Source organism: Microcebus murinus, chromosome 4 (assembly GCF_040939455.1).
Source record: "Microcebus murinus isolate Inina chromosome 4, M.murinus_Inina_mat1.0, whole genome shotgun sequence".
Taxonomy (NCBI): Eukaryota; Metazoa; Chordata; class Mammalia; order Primates; family Cheirogaleidae; genus Microcebus; species Microcebus murinus.
The window spans coordinates 107,073,842-107,095,663 of NC_134107.1; the positions used below are offsets into that span (position 1 = coordinate 107,073,842).

A 21,822-nucleotide genomic window follows, 5' to 3' on the forward strand; every position below is an offset into this window, starting at 1 on the left:
AAGATTAGGCACAGGCACAATCGGAGGACACAAGGAAGTTGCACAATCAGGTGGCACAGTCACGAGCTATCCATCATGTTTGCAATCGTGTCTCTCCCTCAACTCACACCGGTGATGCTGAGGGTGTGACCCACTATTGAAGGAGGATGAAGGAACTGCTGTTTTCATGGATGAGCCTGAGTATTTGCTCCACTGGCAGGGCATCCTGCCCAGCATTGCCTTGAACCAGAATACCCACTTTACAACAAAGGGGCTGCAGGGCCAGGAGAACCCTATGATCCTATCACATTCTGCACGTTCCTGAAACTTCTCACCTAATGCAATTGTGAATGGCCTCTTAAGTTTGCCTTTTAAAAGTGCAGCTGAGGTGTCACCTTGGCGTCAATCCCTGAAAGGATTCTATTTTATGGGGTTGTTTTCTCAAGAGCTAGAATACAGAAACCAAGTGGTAGAAGTAGGAGTGACCCCGATCACCATCAACCCAATGAGTCACTTGAAGAATCTACTCTTCCCATTCTTGAACTTCAGGCTGTAGGTGGGGAAGCTCTGGTTCCCAAAGTCTCAGCAGGTTCTGGCTTCCACCTGGGAATACACAATGAACCCCGCCATATTTTAAGCTATGGTTGCCGTGCAATCACTTCAAGCTCCTCATGCCATGAGATCAGCAAACCAGAAAAGAAGTCACCATAGTGACAGTGTCAATTGATTCTGATCACCAAGGAAGTGGTAGTGCTGCTATTACACCATGGAAGAAATCAGGTAAGACTATGTTTAGGGTTCAGGTGGTCCACTGGGGTATCTCTCCATGTTCAATGTCCATTCTAACAGTATATGGACAAGTACAGTAGCCACGGCCTGAGAAGGTTATAGATACCAGAATGCAGTCCCTCAGGAATGAGGGTCCTGGCCATTCCACAGGGCCAAGTGTCTGGACCAGTAGAGATGCTGGCTGAGGCAGAGAGAATCTAGAACAGTTGTTGGTGGAAGAAAACCAGAAATATCAATCACAGCCTCATATCACCACAGAAGTGGATTCCATGTCCATCCCTTCAACCCAGTAAACACAACCACACCCAACATGGAATGGCTATTCCCAGATGGCTGAAATTGCTCTAAGAAGCAAGCAGATGTGACCAGAACAAGGAATGGACCATATTGCCCTGCTCCAGCACTTCTGCTTTTAGGGAGGACACATGGCTCTGAGGATACCCCCTGACAGCCCCCCAGAGTCCCTCCATGGGACCTGCTTTCACTGCCTGGCCTAAGGCTTTGTTATTCAGGAGGGAATCCATGGCCAAGGGCTAATTGATGCAGGAAAACAAAAGTCTCACCAAGGATGGGCCAAAGCTTCACTTGCAGCCTGGTTGTGGGTCAGTTTCTTTTTCTGCCCAATTCTGCCTTCTTCGCTTCGTTACAGATGCATCTCCTGAAAGTACTCCCCAATAGACTCTCTGCAAGCAGCTCTGTCTCAGATTCTGTTTCCAAGTAGCCCAATTTAAGATAACCTGCCCAGATCTCTGCACAGCTGCAATGCAACACTGAAGAATAAACCTTCATTATGTTAAGCCACTATAATTTGGGGATTGTCTATTAGCACAACATAGCCAGCCTATCTTGATTTGCCTTTGGAATAATGTCTGTGGACTCTTGATGGTGAAGATAACCTCCAACGTTTATCAAAATTTGGTAAAAAGTCTGAAGAATATGCGATCCATCCACTTTTCTGAGTATTCTAGATTTTAGAACTAACCAGACAAGAATGCATAGAAACCATTGTTTTATACCCCAACTCCAAACCTCCTCCACACTCTTAATCCCCATCCCAGGACCACTTTAATAAAGAACACCTTGGTACATGCCCTCAGCTTGTATTGAAGATGCTATAACATGCATTGTTTCATTCGAAATGCTCAACAACCCTGTGAGGTAAGTAAAATTCATATCTTACAGATGAAGAAAAACAGCTTCTAAAGCTTATGTAGCACTTTGCTGAAAACAGGGTTTGCCTAACTCCAAAGGTCCCTGCTCTTGATCATGACTTTACCTGAATTAAACAAATGGCAGCAATGCGGCCATTGCAGAGCACGCATGCACGGCACTAGCATGAAAAACAGAGCAGTTAAACAATGGCCAGGGTCGCGGTGCGGGTCCCTGTCCACGACATCATCGCCCCTTTGTGTCCTCTGCCTGCTGGGCCCTTTCCTCCAGGGCCTGCCAGAGACTCTGGCTTCCTTGGTAATTTATCTCACAGCTTGCTGAACACTAAACACACTTTTTATAAAAGATCTTTTTTAAGTTTATAAGGCTAAGGTAATTATCACAGCACTTTCCATAATTCTCTGGGAGAACCAATATCTCCCAGAAACCTTTGAAAAACAACTTATTTAAAACCAATTTCCCCTTAGATCATAGATTGCCTGTATTTCTCCTCCCTTCCCTCTTCTCTGCTGTTCAGATTTGCACAAAGCAAGATTGTTGTTCAGTGGAAATCTATCTCCTGTTTGTTATCCCCGATCTGAGGCTATATAATCTCCTGTCTGTGATGCCGTAATCATTCCCCCCCCCTTTGAGTCGCTGTGGAGATGATTTCGGTGCCGTAGACAGGGCAGGGCACGAAAAGAGCCACTTTGGAGAAAGGCAGATCCTCGAACCAGGCAGGCGCTCTTAATCCCAAAGAGTGGGAGTCCAGACACGAAACCATTTTCCCTCTCTCTCGGGAAATGTATTTCATATACCGAGTGGTTCTTAAATTAAACACTGAAAAATCTGCTTCATTACTCGTAGAGTGAAAGAGGAGCTGCACTCTGTGCCTTTTCTGTTTGACCTTTCCAGAGCAACATTAAGTACCTGATTCTCCAGGTTCCAAGAGGTTTGATGCATGGCACCATGGTCTGATGATCTAATCACATGACTGGGGCGTTTGCCACTCTGAATTTTAATCCCTCACTGTGCTGAGGAATTTCCATATCCCCTTGAACAAGTCAGTTCATCTCTCTTTGTTTGTCTCAGTCTCCTCATCTTTAAAATGGGAACAGGAAGCATTGTGTCACTATGGCACCTATTAGAATTAATCACTTTAAATATGTATAAGATGCTGGGTGACTGCTGAGTACAGTCCTGTTTTCTACATTATCAGAGGAATAAAAGGAAACTTGTTCCTGCATTTCCAAGAAGTGTTAGCACATCACATTCACAAGAGACGTTTGCGTGTCCGCGTGTGCACGAAGAGAGGCGGCCAGCTCGGCGGGCAGACAGACTGATGCTACGCAGAGGGGGTGAAGCTGTGCCCAGCTCCGTGGCACAGCAATCAGATGTGATATACGCAGGTGAGGGATAGGCAGCGAGAGGAGATGAACACTTGGGGAAAAAGCACGGATTCTGTTTCTAGGCAAGTGTCCTTAACAGTAAAAAATGAGAGAGTTGAGAAACAGAAAATGCGTGTGATATAAACAGAGTTGTTTCCAAATAGAAAGCTATACGAGGAGCAATATCAACTCATCAAGCTAGAGTACGACAGAAGCCTCTCCCTGTGCTTTGTCTGAGGAAGGGATATGTTCCAAATGTAGGGGAGGCCATGAGCTGCTTTTAATAGTGTGCACCATCTTCGGGCCTATCGGCACACGCGTGTGCATGTGGGGGGCGGTGAGAGACGGGCCGGGGCGCTGCTGTGCTGTGGGGACCGAGGAAGGGGTCTGTTGGGGGGAAAGAGCCTAGGACGGGCCAGGGGGCTTGGCTGGTGTCTGAAGAGAAGAAGAATTATGGAGACCCAAGTTACCATAACACGTGAGACAGAAGCAAAGGGCTGGGGCCCTAAACTGCTGCAAGCTGGGTCCCTGTCCAGGCTCAGGTCTTGCCGAGACTCTGAGCTACCAGATGTGCATGAACTAGAAGCTGACTCAGTGCATAGCAAAAGACCTATGGTACATGAACCCTCTGACATGCTTTGCTTAAGCTCTCTGAAAGCAGCCTGCATTCTTAGACCAGAGCTCTTTCTCTGTTACACATTCACCTGCATTCCTTGTGTGGTTCTCAAAACAAAGGAGTAGTCCAGAAAGTATAAAGACAAGGGGACAGCCAACCAGCATCATATACAATTTATGACAGACTACTTGGCCTAAAACCTGGTGTGTCTAGAATGCAGTAAGCACACAAAATATTTGCTCATTTATTTATCTAAGAGTTACTGCTTACCTCCTCTGTTGTAGGTGTCAGGCATACAGCAATAAATAGAACACCGCTTTTCTCTTTGAGGAGATAACATGTGCACAAAGTAGTGGACAATGGGAAATAGATAAGGAGCACGTGAAATGGATATAGAAATGACAATAATTTTAGATAACAATGGGGCAATTAAGAAAGTAAAAGAGTGTCAAGGAACACAAGGTGTCTGAAGTTGAGGCATGGGAGTCCGGGCAGGTGTCTAGGAAGAGGTGACATTGGGCAGGAGCCTGTGTGAAGGTGACACTGGGCAGAAGCCTGTGTGAAGAACATTCTGGGAGGAGTGAAGAGCAGGTTCGACAACCCTGTTGAGTGAAAGAGCTTGGTCAGTTCAAGGGTCAGCAAGAATACCAGTGTGGCTGCAGAGAGGCAACTGTGGAGAACAGTAGAAGATGTAGTGGTAGAAGTAGGTGGGGTCATGTCATTCATTATTTTGTAGACGGTGGCAAGAAGTCTGTATCTGATTCCAAACGCAATGAGATTGACTCAAGGATTTAACCTGTAAAATCATATAACCTGGCTCATATTTAAGAAAAGGCCTGCTTGCAGTGTTGGTACACTCTGGTGGGTGCTGGGTAGGGAAAGTTGTAGAGATAAAGAGGCCAGGCAGGAGTCTGTTGCAGGGCCCTGTTATCAGGGCAAAGATAACTGTGACTATAGACATGGGCGAGAAATGATGGGGTTTGAGATTCAGCCAACAGATCACCAATGGATTGGGTGTTGGAATTTGGGGTTTGGGTAAGAGAATAAAGATGACTTCTAGGAATTAGTTGAGCAAATAATAAATTAATCAATCAATTAAAATAGTTAAGATAGCTAATTGATTAATTAACAGTGCTTGTATTAGAACCGCAAAAAATCAATTCTAGGAGAAGAAAAGCTTTATTAGATTAAAGGGGAAAAATGATGATCATAATGATTAACATTTTAAGAGGATTTGTTAGTGCTAAACAGGGTGCCAAGTGTGTAAATGTATTGTCTCATTCAATTTTCTCATAACAGTAATGAGGAAAGTTGTATGTCACTCCACTTCTGCAAGCTTAGAGAGGTCAACAGATTTTAGTAATGCCACGCAAACAGTAAGGGGAGAAACAGGACAAGTGGCCAGACCTGTGCCATGAACCGTGATGCCCTACTGCCTCACCACCTGCAAGCCTACAAAGCTGTTGAGCACACAAAGGGTCTGTGAGCAAATTTAAACTTACCTGAAACTAATACTCCTTACCTTTTACACAAAAAGTCATATTAAAGAGAAAATATGTAAAGCCATAAGTACTAAAAGAAAGTTAAACAATAGTGAAGTGATACCTTTTTACTTACAGATTTGCCAAAAATATTTTTAAATGATAACATCCAGTTTTGGAGCACATATGGGGATATTGCAGCTATCCTATGGTATTAATAAATTATTAAATTCTTTAAAATATATGCATAACAGAAAAATAGCAAATAAATACAATAGCTATAATGAGATGACTGAGTAACAATATTTGTATTTTTAAAATGTATATTGAATTCAGGAGTTCAATATATATTTTAAAAATACAAATATTGTTACTCAGTCATCTCATTATAGCTATATATGCTTTGTGATTTAAAAAAAATCCCATTTACAAAACATTTTTGTAAGAAATTCCATGGCTATAAATTTCTAATTCAAAAAGTTTCTTTGTCAAATTATGGGTATCATATTAATTTCATAAAATCTAACAAACATATGTAATAGATACCACCTAGACAAGAACAGGTAGAAAAAACCACAAGTGTCCGAAAGGATGGGCTGGTTCAACTTAGGAAAATCTGTTGGTCAAGGGTGAATGTCCAATTATATCACCATGTCCAGGATGGGTATGAAAGTCTAAGCTGGTCAAGTCTGGAGAAAATAATTCATGCTCTGGTTTTCCCGAATGAATAAACCAATCCATCAGTCTAGTTCCATACAATCATTTTACAGATAAAAGAGAAGTCTACACTGCTGGTTAATGACAAAACCAAAACTACACATGATGTTTTCGATCTCTCAGATTTCCCAACCCCTAGTTCATCCTAGCTGCTCTATTTCAAGGCATGGATGTGTAATACAAAAAGAAATAAAAAAATTTAAAATTTCCTTGAAATTGTTGGGACAAATTTTGACATGCATGGGAAATGCCATTTTCAATATATATAATATATAATCAAAGCTTTGTCTCCCATGAACTGAAAGACTGTTCTTGCTGGTGGTGATGGCTTCTATTTGAGGCTTGTGCTGCAGTTTGAGGGAGGGTTAAGAAAGAGGTGCTGTCGGAGGAGGAGGTGGAGGAGGAAGGGAAAAAGCATATTGAAAACATGATCTAGGAAGAGGAGGACTTTAAAAAGTAAATTAAAAAATAGAGCACGTTGTGCAAGTAATAATATTTCTACAAAAATGATAGTGGAATGGAAGGGGCCCAGCATCACATAATAAATGTGCCCCTGTCCTGCTGCATGAAACTCTGTAGGCAAGTTATTAACAAGCAGATGGTCCTCTCTCACACCTGTCTGTATAACAACCTTGCTTTCTTCTTTTTTTTTCCCCCTTTTGCTGAATTACAAGTTTCCATTAATGAAAACGCTGAAGATTCTGAAACCTATTTCGGCTCTGGGAGCTTTCTGCAGACTATCAGCTACAATCCTGAAAAGATAAAGGCATTTGGGGAAGTTGGGTCATGTGCTTATTTCACAGACTCCACAGAACACTCTGAGCCCCACAGAATTAGGACTTGTGTATCCATAATAAAATAGAAATTTTCTTTCATGACATTTAAAGGTCTTGGAGGAAATAAACACCAGCGCTTAAGCTGTTAAGGCTTTGAGCACCAATAGGACAGAGCAGACGTATCAGGCGTAGACGTTTCTAATTGGCTTGCTTTCTTGGGCTCTGTCTAATTTGTGCTTATGTGTTTCTCCCTGGGAATGACAAAGGTTGACTATGCTAAGAGTTATGGAGAGCATATGCCTAAATTTGATTTGGCTACAAATCAAATGCAGCATTTCCTAACAGGTACTTCTCCCTGCACATTATATTTGGCTACAATTTCAATAAGTAGGTGGGACATTGCTATAGTTAAGAGAAGTCTATGTGGAGTCAGATCTGGGTACTACCCTGACCCAATCGCCTGTGGGCTGTGTGACAATGAGCAAGCAATTTAACTTTCCAAAGAATGGGTTTTCACATCTGTACCGTTGACATAATAATATCATGTCCATAAGGGTTTTTGTGCAGATTGATAGAGAAAATGGATGTAAAGTGCTTATCACAGTGCTCGACACAGAGTTAAGTAATCAATAAAGTTTGGCTGTTATTATCATTATTATTATTAGTAGTAGTAGTATGCCTAGATAACATATCAATTGCAAAAATGCCTAACAGCCAGTTTTGAATAGACATGGGTCTGCCTCTGTTTGTCTTTCCCTGTCTCCCTCCTTTCTTCCGTTTCTTTTTAAATTAAAACTGCCAATTGGAGTTCTGCCTTGTAGCTTTGTTTTTGAACAATTATTCTATAAAGGCAAAACATCTCTTAATTTTTGTGTTGGGGCCATTAAGGAAAAAAACATAGAGAGAAAATAACAAAGACCCAAGAACTTTCCATTCCTAGCTGCTCTTACAGTTTTCAACGGCGGGAGTAAAAACCTCTAAGGATCTACTCCATCAAGGGTCCTGTGGTGCTTTGCCCCAGGAGAGATGTGTGAGCCAGGCTGTGGACAACAGACCTAGGAGTGGGGAGGGAGGTCTCTTGTTTCCGTGATTAGCAGTCATGTTAACCAGGCTGAACGGGTCTCCTAGTCCTGGGGAAAACTATCTTCTTTACTCTTAAGTCCTAAGCACCATATCTATCTTTCCCAAAGTATGTGAAAATGACCTTTGGTTTAAAAAGTATAGCAAAATGGATCCCCAGGAATCGGCTTCCCATTGAAATAGCTGTGCCATAAATGAACTAGATTGTTTAAGAGGATTCTGGAGGCTGTAATGCTTCTTCCCAGGTAGCAGAGCTACAGCTGGTATTTTTGCTCACACAGATGTCTACAGCATACCTCCCGAAGCACTTGAACTTCCAGTAGCTATACCACCCCCCCTCCACTCTACCCCTGCCTTTTCTCTCTTATATAGAATCTATGTAGACAGCATGTAGTATTTATTGAGGCACCATCCTTTTGGCTAAATATAGAACACAAAGCATGTCTACTCGAAGAGTTTGATAATATTTAAAATCAAAGGAAGAGAAAGAGCCAATATGCCACTTCATCTGTGAACTCTAAACTGTGATTTTTTTCTATTCTTTTAGCAAGTTTCTACAGCCACCCCAGCTTTAAAACAGCTTGATTTTGACTTATTATTACTATACCTTTTCATAATATGCCATATGCAAAGATATTAAATAATGGAGGCACATTTTCTCATTGTTGAATATAATGAATAAAGCTGAAATGAGAGAGGATAACATAAAAGCATTTAGCAGAGACTGTATTTAACCTATCTCTAAAAGCTTTTAATATATAGCTGGCATACAGCTACCTGACCTGTGATGATTCAAGAGATCTTACTGGCCTCTTATTCTTGACTCCTTCCTGCTAACCAGTTTGGAATGGCCCCAAACTGTATCAGAACCAAGACAAAGAAAAGGAAAGATCACATTCCAATCTGGGCTTTGAGCATGTAAAAGGTTTGTGGTAAGTATTGACAGTAATTACTGAAATAAATGATTAACGGTGAGGCCTGAAAAGCATGAGGTTTTACATAGAGCAAGGTGGCAATAGAAATTGTAAAGGCTGCTAGCAGAGGGCATGGGAAGGCAGGGCCTGACCATGAGCAATCCTATGGAACAGACAGCTCCAGGGCTGCAGACTTTTGAATTTGTATACATGAAATACACAATATTTAGATAAAACATACAAGGACAAAGCAAATACAACACAAATATCCTTTATATGTATATATATATGAATATGTGTGTTAACATGTTAAATATATGTATTTAATGTTGTATAGTTTTCTTTTATTCCATACATTTGGCATGAGCCTTCCTTAATGTGCTCAAGCTTCTACTTGGAATTAGAATGCCCTTCGACTTATTTCTCACTATTCATTTCTCTGTTTCTTTCAGGACCAAACTCAAAGGTCACATCCTCCACGAAACTTGTCCTAACAACTCTCACTCCATTCATAGTTTCATTCATTCTCTCATTCAACACAGAATTACTAAATATAGACCAGGGATCAGGCACTGTGTGTGGGGCTTGACAGAAGTAGAAGTGAAAAAGAAATGCAGCTCAGTCTTTGCCTACCTGGAATTTGCAGTCTAGTTCTCTTCCATCCCATGTCACCAAATGCCAATCTCTTTTCTAACACCTACTGCCTTTTATTGCAATTTTGGGTAAGTGTGTCTATTGCACCTACTAGACTATTAATTTCTGGATGTTAAGAACAACTTTCTAAAAAAAAATTATCTCTGCATTCTAAGTCCTTGCATGTCACCTGGAACAGAGTAGGCTCTCAAAAATTTGTTGAAATAGAATTTTCTTAAAAGTTGAGTTAAAAGAGGCATTTAGATGCTCAATATATCTATTACAATAATTTCCCAGTACATGATTTCTATCAACATGAAATTGAATATGCAACTAATAGTCACCATGAAGACAAGTATCAACACATTTTAAGAAAAAAAAAATCTCATCTTTGTTCTAAGCAGTGCTTAGAAAATTTCATCAACACTTTATAATATTAATAAAGAATGAGTTGGTACATAATGTTTGGTGTGCCAAAAAATACATTTACACTATAATTTGTTTCTGAGAGAGGCCACGGGAAGAAGGACAATGAGAATAGTCTGCCTCTGAATTTAATACAAAGAACTCCCTGATCGATCATTCTTTATACATTGAAATTTGAGTCACTTAATATTCTTTCTATCATAATTTGGTCAATAATGGTGAGCATTTTCTAGTATATGTTTCTTTTTTTAATTTATTTGTATTTCTCCACTGGATACTAAAGCTAACCTTTCAAAAGATTTTCTTCAGTATAATGTGGCTTTCATTTGGGAGGTTGTTCTCTCTCCTTTAGCTCAGCCCTGAATTCTGAGGAAGGGGCTTTACTAGTTCTGTGATCAATTTTATAACTAGTCAGCAGACTGAAAACCTAAGCCAAGCACAAACCACAGGTCTCTGACCTAAAATTAAAACCCCAAGTGGCAGGCTCACATTTCACTTTCCCTGATGGGCGTTGGGAGGCTTCACTTTACCAAAATGTGAAAATGTAGGAAGCCCCCAAGTGCCTCTACCTAATTGCACATAAAGGAGCCTTTAGTTTTTAGTTGTATATATTTTTACCTTAATGGGATCATATCTTCCTATTTAACACCATATTGGTCTATTTCATTCTTTCTAATGCCGTATAATATCCATAGCAAAACTGTGGACTGGACTACTCACACCTTTCCTGAGAGGGGAATATTTAGGTTATTCTCTGGGATATTTATGGATAATTGCAATCAATGGTTTTCAGACATATATAAATGAATAATAATTTTTTGTCTTCAAGTGAAAAAGAGCTCTCCAGAATACAATGTGAAAGAATTGCTCTGGTCAAAGTCAAGTTTCAGGGAAGGTGTGTGTATAGGGTTTGGAGCCCACCAGCTCAGCTTTGGGGTTTCCTCCTGAGCTATTTGGTCCCATGTGCTCCTGCAGCAGCCTCCAAGGTACCTTCACTGAAGCCTGGTGCTCCCACAACATGGTTTGCAAAGCCTAAAGAATAAGAACAAAAAGTCTAATAATGCTTTGTTCTAACAGGTTATGGTACCAAACCCACTGGCCCAGAGATCAGGAAAGTCACTCACTGGGGTGCTGTCTTTAAGCAAATGCATTGGATCCACTTTTAATTTGAGATACTTACAAAGATGAAGACTGTGTAAGTGACAACTTGGACAACATCCCAGGAATAGTCTTTACATATGTGTGTATGTGGAGGGACTGAAGGCCAATGCAAGCCTTCCCAGCTTCTCCATGTGGACTTTCCTCTCATTATTTTAGATGATAACTGGCTGTAGTTTATCAGTATGGGATGGACTGTAAGATGTTTTTTATTGCAGCAAATTTGTTTTCCAAATTATTTTTCTTTAGGCTAAAACAGTAGTGCATCTTCAAATCCTATGCATGCCAACTGACAAAGTCAGTAACCCTGACACATAATGTATGACAACAAGACAATAATTTGGGACTAAATTCTATTCTTAATTCACAGTGGATCATTTATATGCTGTTGGGTTGTTTTTTTGTTTGTTTTTTGTTTTGCTTTTTTTTTTTAAAGACCATATTTCTTTGTTTTGTTTCATTGTTCCTGTATGAAAAAGGACTCCAATATCAAGGTAGGGAAGGAGGCAAAAGGAGATACACCCCTTGGTGTAGAGAAAAAGGGGCGGGAGAAGGAGACACCTCAGAAGGAGAAGTAGTAGGGGAATGTCATTACGGCAGCAAAATATTCTCTATAAAAAGTTGGAAGAGGAGTCCCGAAAGCCTAGGAGATGAAGCAGAGATGCCGTCTCGGCGGGGCTCTCTCCACTCAAGTGTCCCGAAGCTTCTCCTCCTCTGTGGCAGCCGCTCCGTCGCTCACTGTGCGACCTTCGTCCTCACGTAGGCCGGAGTGCGGCGGGGCTCGCAGGCGGAGACGGCCGTGCAGCTGGCAGCCCGCCTTTCTCTGCGCCGCCCCGCCCGCCTACCCTGCCCGCACTGGCAGGGCCCTCCTGGCGCGAGTTTCCTCAGGGTACAAACACATCTCTGGCCAGTCGTCCTCTGGAGGCAGCCCTGTCAGCTCAAGGATTTTGTCCAACTGGGCGGCTTCGGTGTTCCGCACAAGGGAAGCTTTCTACGACCGTCTGCGAGATCCGCCGCCGTCGCGCGTGCGCGGGTGCGGCGCTTGCGGACTGCAGAACTCCCGCGGCGCGGCACCCGGGTGTGGCCGCCACGGAGGGAAGCGCCGTCCGGTGGCGGTAGATTCCGGCCAGGCCAAGGTCAGCCAGCTTGACTGTCCAGAATGTTCTCTGGCTTCAGGTCTCAGTGAACAGTGCAACTGCCCTTAGGCAGATCGAGGCCTCCTAGGACCTGGCGCGTCAGACCGCGATGGTCCCCGCCAGTGCGGGTCCGGGTAAGTCCTCAGGTCTTGGCCTCGGCGCGTAAACGCCGGGGTGACCTTCCGGTCAGTTGGGGATGGGGCGCAGACGTCCATGGGCCGCACGACGCCGGGGCCTCACAGCCTCCGGCCTCCGGCGGGGCGCACGGGAAGGCCCTCCCGCCAGACACTTCACTCTGCGGGGTAAAGCGGCCCTGCGGATACCCGGCCTGGGAACCATCCCTGGGAACCATCCCATGGCGCCCACACCGGTTTCAGCCCCTGGCTCGTATAGAGACGGAGCCACTCCCAAGTCAGGGGCGATCCTCAGGCCAGGCCGGAGCCGCGAGGCCGCCCGTCACCGGCGAGCCGGTCCCTGCGCCATGGCGCGCAGCCCGGACCCACGCAGCTGCGGCCACCGGCGACCACGGACTCAGGCCGCAGGCTACAGGGGTCCCCGCACCCCACCCTCACCACGTGGCCAGCTCTTAAACAGTGTTAAATAAGAAATGATGAGAATAGCTATCCAGGTTATTATTTTTCCACAACAGGTAAATTCCTCAATATTTAAAAGCATATCATACTTCATAAATTTCCGGTCACTTGTATCATCGTCACACTTTAGTAGATACTCAGTGAAGTTTCTATTGAATCAAGTAGTTTACAGTTTTGTGGTTGTTTTTAGAGATGGGGTCCTGCTATGCTGCTTAGGCTGGACTTGAACTCCTGGGCTCAAGGGATCCTTCCGCTTCATCCCCCTGAGTAGCAGTGGCAGCAGGCACACACTGCTGCACCCGGCTTCAATAGTTCACTGTCACAAAATTCGTTTTCAGTTGCCAGTATATAATGTACATACATATTGAAGAATTTGAGGAAATTAAATAATAACTGGAAAGTTGACCAAAACTGCTGATTGTGAAGTGACCATTTGGGGTTAAAAATAAAAACGAAAATTCCATAGCACTAACTACCTCTATAAACTACCCCCATTTGAGCACGACTATGAAATAGTCCCTTCTGCTCAGACTGTCCTCCCTCCTGGGTCCTGTCCCCGCCTCCTGGGGCCCTGGGCTCTGTTCTCACTCTGCACTGTGATTAGACAGAGCTCCCTGCTTTGAAATTTCACCTACGGTTTCTTAACAAGACAATCCCCTATAGTTACATAACCATATATCTCAGATTTTCTAGAAAAACCCAATTTTAAAGTAATCAATCTTACTTTCCCTAGAAATGCACTCATTTGTCAAGACATGTGTCTTGATTAGAAAGTATGGCCATTATATCCATGCTACAAAGTTATCTCCCTTCCTTCCCTTCACCTTACATCCCATCAAAACTACCATTCATTCCAAAAAGATAATTGAAGAATATCTGATGAAATGAAATCTTACAAAGTAGAAAATGACTTGACCAGCACTGATAGTTATATTTTTAGGAGGAGGCTTAATGCAAAGCCACAAGTCTCTAATTCCAGTAGATATGTATTAGTCCGTGAAGATTTTCCTAGTACCCATCTAACTCTACCTTAACTGACTATGGATGCAAATGACTCACTAATTTTTCTAATTTGTAAGTTTCCTTATATTCTTTTCCTCCACATGGGATGGGTGTGAGGGGTACATTTGTATATAGGTACCTACAAAAAGAGAAACTTTAAGAGGCCATGGCATTTTGGTTGCACACAACAGTGACATTGTGGTAGGTTCTTGTATCAATATTTTCCTATTATTAATGCTCATAATCATAAATATTCCATGCATGCTCTATTCCCTCCAGGCACTATGAGTCATGTCTGCTCAAAGACACTGTTCTCACAGGCTGCCACTCACAGCCGCTGTGAGAGACAGACACTTCAGCATTGACTATGCAAGTGTTTACGAAATTCACAAACAGGAGACAGCTTCACAGAAACACACATTTCAGCAGAGCCTCCTGCACAGATGTCAGATTTCTGAAGGAGCCTCCCAGAGGTACACAGATCCCACAATGGACTATTTTTAGTCCTGATAATTAATATTGGAGGAGAAAGGGAGGAGGATGAAAATGAAGCTGCAGCAAAAAGGCAATTACCATCTACACTATATATTCTCACCTGTGAGATGTGTTATTTTCAAGGAAATAAAAAGAGAAACCCTCCCCAACTTATAGATTTTTATACGATGTGTCCCTTGAAGTAGATGTTTAATTCTGCTTCTTTAAAATTCCAAAAATAGCTTGGTCTCATAGGTTAATACATGCAAAAAGTATTATACCAGCTTGGATTTTACTACTACACAAAGTCTGTTTGTTTCTGAGTCCCAGAAAGCAAAGGCTTGCTTCCCTCACATATACTGGATAATAACGATTAGCAGTTGTTACAAGAGAGCTTTGGCAATGCCTTCCTACTCCTTTGTATGCGATCCCCAATGTCGCATTTTTAAAACCTCTCCCCACTTCCTTGAAACTTCATTAGAATCCATCTTGCCTGTGGAGACCTTAGCATTATCTGTGGACTAATCCACATGCCTTCAGTAAAGGCACTTTTCTGCCACCTAAATTAAACCCAGTCTGTGAGAAAATGTAGAACAACCTTAGTGTCTCCCAAGGTCCAGAAATACAGTGAAAGGGGTGGTGGGAACCCCAATGTGGCCTGACAAAGTTTGCTTATGCAACACGCTCTTGTTCACTGTCCCTAAAGCAATAGCTTAGTGCTGAGGTTATGCGGCGTAGAGAGCTCCTCATGGAGAACTACCAGCTGTTTTGATGTCTTAATGCAGTTCTCTTTTTAATGGACACCATGCTGTATCTGGGATCCGTGTCCTCTTCTTCTTGGAATTCCGTGCCCTCTTCACTTCCATGAAAATTGCACAAAATTTAGTCTTTTTCTAAAAGCTTCTCCTCTATTTCAATCCTAATATATTCTTCCTCTGGGTGCCCCAAAAATGTTGGTTTGTCCATGAATCAGTGATCCTCTTTCCTAAATCTCTATGTCCAGAATACACTTTGCCAAGATTTACATTTGTATATTCACATGTCTGCTGGGCATCTTCTACTGATGTATCAGAAAAATCTCCAATTCAACACATCCGAAACTTACCTAAATACCTTTTTCCTTTAAGCCAATCCCTAATCATGTGCTCATATCTCAGTCACTGGTGATACAGTCTCCTTGACCACTAACAAGGGGCCCGGATATGCCTTCTATGGCTCCTTGCTCTCCTCTTTCATGTCCAGTTCATCACCAGTTCAGGGAATTTCATCTGTAGCAGAGTTATTAAATCCATATTTTCTTCTGTATCTCCTCCATTACTCCCCTGGTTCAAGGCTTTATCATCACTTGCCTGGATAACTATAGCAGTTTCCAAAACTATCTCCCTGTTTCTACCCATCCAATTCATTCTCCCTCTGCCAGAGAGAGCTTTCCAAAATATAATCTGAACCATATCATTGCCCAGCTTAAAACCTTTCAGTGATTTCCTGTCATTGGAAGAATAACACCAAAACTTAGCATGGTGTACCAGTGACCCCCAATTTTCTATCTACTCTCCTGCTTGCCAAAGACTGTATTTCTGCCTGCTGTGCTGCACTCTGGCAGTACTGAACTGTTGGAAGGTGCTTTCTTAAGTCTTGTTTTATAATCTCTTTAATGTTATTTTGCCTTCCTAATTAACTCAGTCATATCATATATCCCAGACCTAGCAATGATATTGTGTGCTGTAAGATCCAGCTCCTGATTCTCCCTGATGGAGTCCCCTAACACTGTGATCCCTTGTGCTAGCTTTACGCTGAACTTGCAAAGTGATATGATCCTCTGGAAAGTAACCGCCATTAGGCCAAGGCCTTTATCCCATTCACTATTATACTCTCAATGCCTGGAATACCAGTTGATGTTGCAGATTTGTTAGCAAATATTTCCAAAGATTCATCTGGAAAGCAAGCTCCACAATATGAAGATATGTAAGAGCTCAGCTATGTAATGTGTTGAGTTCCAGACTTCTCAACTGTTAAGGAAAGTCCTGTAATGTAATAGAGCTAGTTGAGGAGTCTTGGTTTGGGAATCAAATTACTTTTTTGATCCTTTGTGTTTATTTCCTAAGAAAATGCTAGGAGGAATCTGTGCCTTGCTTTTGAGTTTTCCTCTCACGTCCTCCTACACCTGTCTGTCCACCACTAACCATAGGAGGCCCCAGCAGGCCCTGAGATGCAGTCTGGAGTTCTCTGTTCTCACTTCACTCTCTTCCCCTGGGCTTTCATTCCTAGAGCTGCAGCGATCACTTCCTTGTGGAAGATTCCAAAATCATCCACCCCAGCTTTGACTGCCCTTCTGAACTTTGGAGGGCAGTGGAGGCCCTGCTGCTCTCCTCCTGAACATTCCACCAGCAATTCAAAGAAGACATTAAAATAAGATTTATTCTTTTCCCCCAAATCACCCCTCCTCATGACTTTCCTGTTTTGTTTGATGGCACCAACATTCTTAATCACTCAGCCTTGAAAATGCAGAATCAACTTTGTCATCTTCTTTTTCTATGCCTCCCACATTTAATCAGGAACAACAGCCTTTTTAATTAATATGAATGTGGGGAAATTAACAAAGTTTTCAGATATGACAAGTAGTTTGGTTTAATTGATGTAGAGGGTATATTAAATCATTGATCGCCTGGAAGACCAAAATGTAAGCATAGAACCAGGTGCTGTGGAGACTTAAATTCTGAACAAATAACTTGGAATCCATTCAAAAAGACACTTTGAAGTTAGTGAGTATACTATTGTAAGAAATTTTTGTAGTGAAAATTAATCTGGTCCTGGAATGTGGAAGGTTTAGAACTGTGGAAAGGGAGTATTTAAAGTTAAAATACAAAGAACTGTAGCCTGGTCACACACTAGCTGTGTGACTGTGGTAAGGTCTTAGCTTCTCTGAGCTTAAATATCCTCTCTAGATAAAAGTATAGTAATACCTATCATAGGAACAATCAGGGTTTAGAGGTAATGCCTGCAAAAGCACCTATAATAGTGTCAGCACATTTGAGTCACAAACTTGTATGGTTTTAAGAATAATTACTACTAACCAAACAACTTCCTTGATTTCTTGGCTGCTCTGGCCCTAAGATCCAGATAACAACTTAGTATACTCCTGAGGAATATGGAGATTGTTATTGTACACTCTGAGCCTTAATCAATGCTGTAAAAAATCTGTCTCCTATCCTAAATTTAGACCATGAGCTCCTTGAGAGCACAGCCAAAGTTTATCCATTGCCAATCTATAAAGCTTAATTAGCACTCAACACATGGGAATATCTCAATATGTATTGATTGAATAAATTAATGAATGAGTGAATGAATGAATGAAGCAAAGGCCATGATTTGCCAGTGACCAGACTCTTTTCGATCCTAGTTAGGTTTCCAGCTATTTGAACAGCAGTATACTTCTCTAGTTTTGTGAGCACTTTTGAGTTGCCGTTGGCACCTGTAAGCAGATATTATCTGATACTTGGGCCCTTTTTCTTGTCTCCAAGTGTCCTCAAGTACACTTTAAAGCTGTTCAAACTGGCAGAAGGAATTTCCTCTTATATCTTCAAGAAATAAGGTAATAAGAATGCTTCAGTCCTATTTACATTAAAAGTTAATGTCTTTATTTATTCATCTACTTTTATGGATCTGTTGGGCCTTCCTAAATCCATCTTCAGCTCTTTGGGTTTCTCTCTGGACACAATTGCCCTTGCTTAAGCCGGATATAGATAGAGAGATGGGCAATTAGCAGCCGCAGGCACTGCCTGTTGGGGAGATGCTCTTCCTGTTCCCGGGATGGCGGCTGTCCAGACCTCCCAGACACAATCTGACTTCCTTGACCCCTGCCCTGCTCTTTTTAGATCTCTGCTGCCTGATTCCCCTGCACTGGTCTGAGCATGGCCTTCCACAGGATAATGTCTGGCTGACTTGGCTTTGCAATTGGAGGTAAAAAGTGCAGAGTCAGAGGCTTTTCCTGGAAGAGCTGACCCCAGGGGGCCTGAGGCTATCCCCACCCCACTGCTACCTCAAGTAAGGTCACCCTGCAGAGATCATCACAGCACTCTTCAAGCCTTTCCCTGTTCTCCCATTTTTGGAATAATGGAACTGTGACTCCCTCCAGGAGCCAATTAGGGCATATTCCTAAAGTAAGGAGCTGAGAAAAAAGAAAACAAAAAGAGACATTAGGAACTACAAAGAAAAAAAAATTTACAAGTGAAATAAGGAAAAATCCTTTGGACTTGGGACTGGAATTGATAAGTAAATGAGCAGGGCCCCTCCCCCCAGCCTTTTTTTATTATTTCTATTAGTACTTTTATAGCCAATTTGGAGAGGCACTATGTGGAAATTGCTTCCCAGGGGTTTCTGTATATTAGGTTTCAGTTCCATAAGCAAGTGCGATATACCTTGGAAGAAATGTGTTACTTTTTGGCTTCTGATGGAATTTTGTTTCCAGGCAGACCAGAATTTTCAATCACGTCACTAATTGACTAAGCGACCACAGTTACCAGCAGAGTGTTCGATTCACTGTAGATGCCCAGCACCTGATAGGGCATGTACTAATTACTATTATTCTTACTAATATCCTATAACTACTCATATTCTGTTATTATTATTATTACTAATTTGAAGATCATAAAATGATCAGGAGTGGAATATCTTAAAAGTCAACTAGGCCCGTTAACCTCTCTGGACTGATGCCAGGGAGGACAATGCTCCTTGGGGAGGCACAGCCCCCACCTGTAAATTCTGGGATCATGAGCTGTGGGTGGGGCCTCCAGGGCTTATCCACCACTAGACTGCAGGTTGTTTAAGCACAAAGTATGGAGGACAGAATGTTTCCAAATGAGCTTCTCTCCCTGAAGGGGCAAACGCTACCGTGTCAAATAGTAGGAGGTACTAAAAAAATATTGATTAGGCCACACTGAATTAGGTCGGTAGTCCCTGCGCCCTAGTGTTCTGTCTCTGACACTCATCATAAGGAGCTGGTGGTAATAGAAGTCTACAGTGTACTTGGGTCAGAATGGAGACCTGGCCTAAACCACCTGCTTGCCTGTATTGAGGACATATCCCGTGGTGGTTAGAGCATGGCTTCTAGAGTCAGACTCGGGTTATAGCCCCGGCTCTGTGAGTACATTCACTGTGTGATTTTAGATAATTTATCTAATGTAAATTCCAGCTTCTTCTTATGTGAATCTACATTGTTCATGTCATTACCAGAACGGGTAAATAAAGACTTATTGGTTCTCACTTCTACGTGGGAGTTAAAAAAGTGAATCTCGTGAAGATAGAGAGTAGATTGGCGGTTACCAGATGTGGGTAGGAGGGAGGGGGAATGAAGAGATGTTGATTAATTGGTGCAAATATACAGTTTGATAGAAGAAATAAGACCCAGTGTTTGATAGATCAGTAGAGTGACTGTTGTTTACAAAATCCATTATATGTTTCAAAATAGCTAGAAGAGAATAATTCAAATGTTTCTAGCATAAAGAAAAGATAAATATTTAGGGTGATGGATATCCCAATTACATTGATTTGATCTTCACAAATTACATGAATGTATTAAATTGTTATGTGTACCCCAATATATATATACATCTATTATGTATCAATGAAAATACAATTTAAAAAGACATTGGAAGGGTTAAGCAAACTAACATATATAAATCATGAACCACGGTGCCTTGCAGAAAGCATGTGCTCAAATAAATACACACGCTTGACTTCTGCGAGCTATTGTGGACCTGCATGTCCTTCTAGTTAGTAGCCAGCTGCTGGCATCTTCAGATCCACATTCTTCCCAGAGAAACAATAGTATGCCTCTTTTTTCTTTTTTCTTTTTTTTTTTTTTATCATTCTGACCAGTCCAGGGATGAAGGACTGCTATTTTTATTTCCTTCTAACAGTGGAGGCTGTTCAAACCCTGCCACTGAGCTTGTTTTCTTGATTTTAATTAAGTAAGGCTTTACGGTACTTGCTTCAGTAAAGCCCAAGTAATAGAGAGGCGGTTAGTTGGTTGAACCCAGACTCCAGGGTGTTAGTCCCAGCTTTGCGGATGATGCTGGGCAATCTAGCTTGGTGTCTCATTGTGGAGGAGAATTAATAAAAAATGATTATGTCGCTCTTTGCAAATATGACTTGCAGCTAAAATAATCAGTGATAATAATATAGGACTAGAGTCTCTGGGGAGTAAACTACCCTTTATCAATGGGCATACTCTGGAAGCCAGCCCCCTCCTGGGCCCTCCTCCGGGCTGCCTGGTGTTCAGTAGGCATCCGGTATTCCACGTAAATGCGCAAGATTACTCCAGGGGCTCCTCTGATCAGAACGGAAGGACCACATCATCCGTGACGACTCCTGCTCCATCGCAGATCTCCATTTTGTCATGAATTCTAATATGTCTGAAATCTTTTTCTTTCTTGTCGTTGCTACCACAATGGCTCTGGTCCAAACCCTTAGTTCTTTTCTTGAACATTCCAGCAGGCCTCCAGCTGGTCTCCCTGCCTCCCATCTTACTGCAATACAAGCCTTATTTCATACTTGTGTGGGAATGATTTTTTAATAAACCAAGAACTGACCCCATTACCTCTTGGATTCAGGCTCCTTGCTGGTGCCTGCTGTGTGCAAAATCAGCGCCGGACTTCCATGGCACACAAGGGGTCAGGGCAAGGCAAGGAACTGACGTTTAGGACTGCCCGCTCAGTGTCCTGACAGAGTTATGTCATTTACCCCAACGATATAACAAAATAAATTTTATTGTTATTCTCATGTCCAGTTTAAAGAAACTGGGAATCAGAAAGTTTTGGTAACTTGTCAAAAGCCTTAGAGTGACTTTTTGTACTCATATTGTCTAACTTCCAAGGCCATGTTCTTTCTACCAGGCCTCACTGCCACCCTCACGAGCTATTCATGGCAGGCTTCAGATAATGTTTGTTTTTCTGCCTACCCTCCTACTCCCTGTGCAAGAGCCACATCAGACAACCCACCACTACCCACCAGGATGTAATATTCAGGTTCCAAGTCTTTGCACTGAGCACCGCCTGCCTAGCATACTGTGGCCACCCCCATTCATCTTGCAGTGTTCTTTGGGGCTGGGCTCCTATCCTTCCTTTAAAGGATCAGCTGAAATGCCACTCATCCAGGAGAGTTCCCTTGTCCCTTGAGCATAGTTAACTGTTCCTTCCACTGTGCCACTTCACCGTTGTCATCACCCTTTCATTCATACCTCCATGTTAAAGCTACCTTATCAATGCACGAGTGTTCATGTCCCCTGCCCTCATCTCTTCAATGCCTGGCAACTCTCCGATTCCTATCTGATTCTCTGGTTCCTGTACAGTACAAGGAACATGGAAAGTGCTCAAATATACTTTGAGTGAATGAGAATAATAAAGGAAAAACAAAATATGGATACTAGAAGTTATTCTTCTCCTTGTACTGACATTTGTCTTTGTAGTAAAGATCACATACACACACACACACACAAAATACTTCTTTCTCCT

At 42.3% G+C, this 21,822-nt stretch overlaps 1 protein-coding gene across 2 annotated transcripts in view; it reads right to left on the reverse strand.

Moving 5' to 3' along the window:
- OPCML (opioid binding protein/cell adhesion molecule like) overlaps positions 1 to 21,822 on the reverse strand; it is a 1,057,641-nt gene that overhangs the window by 162,457 nt on the left and 873,362 nt on the right. The window lies entirely within an intron of this gene.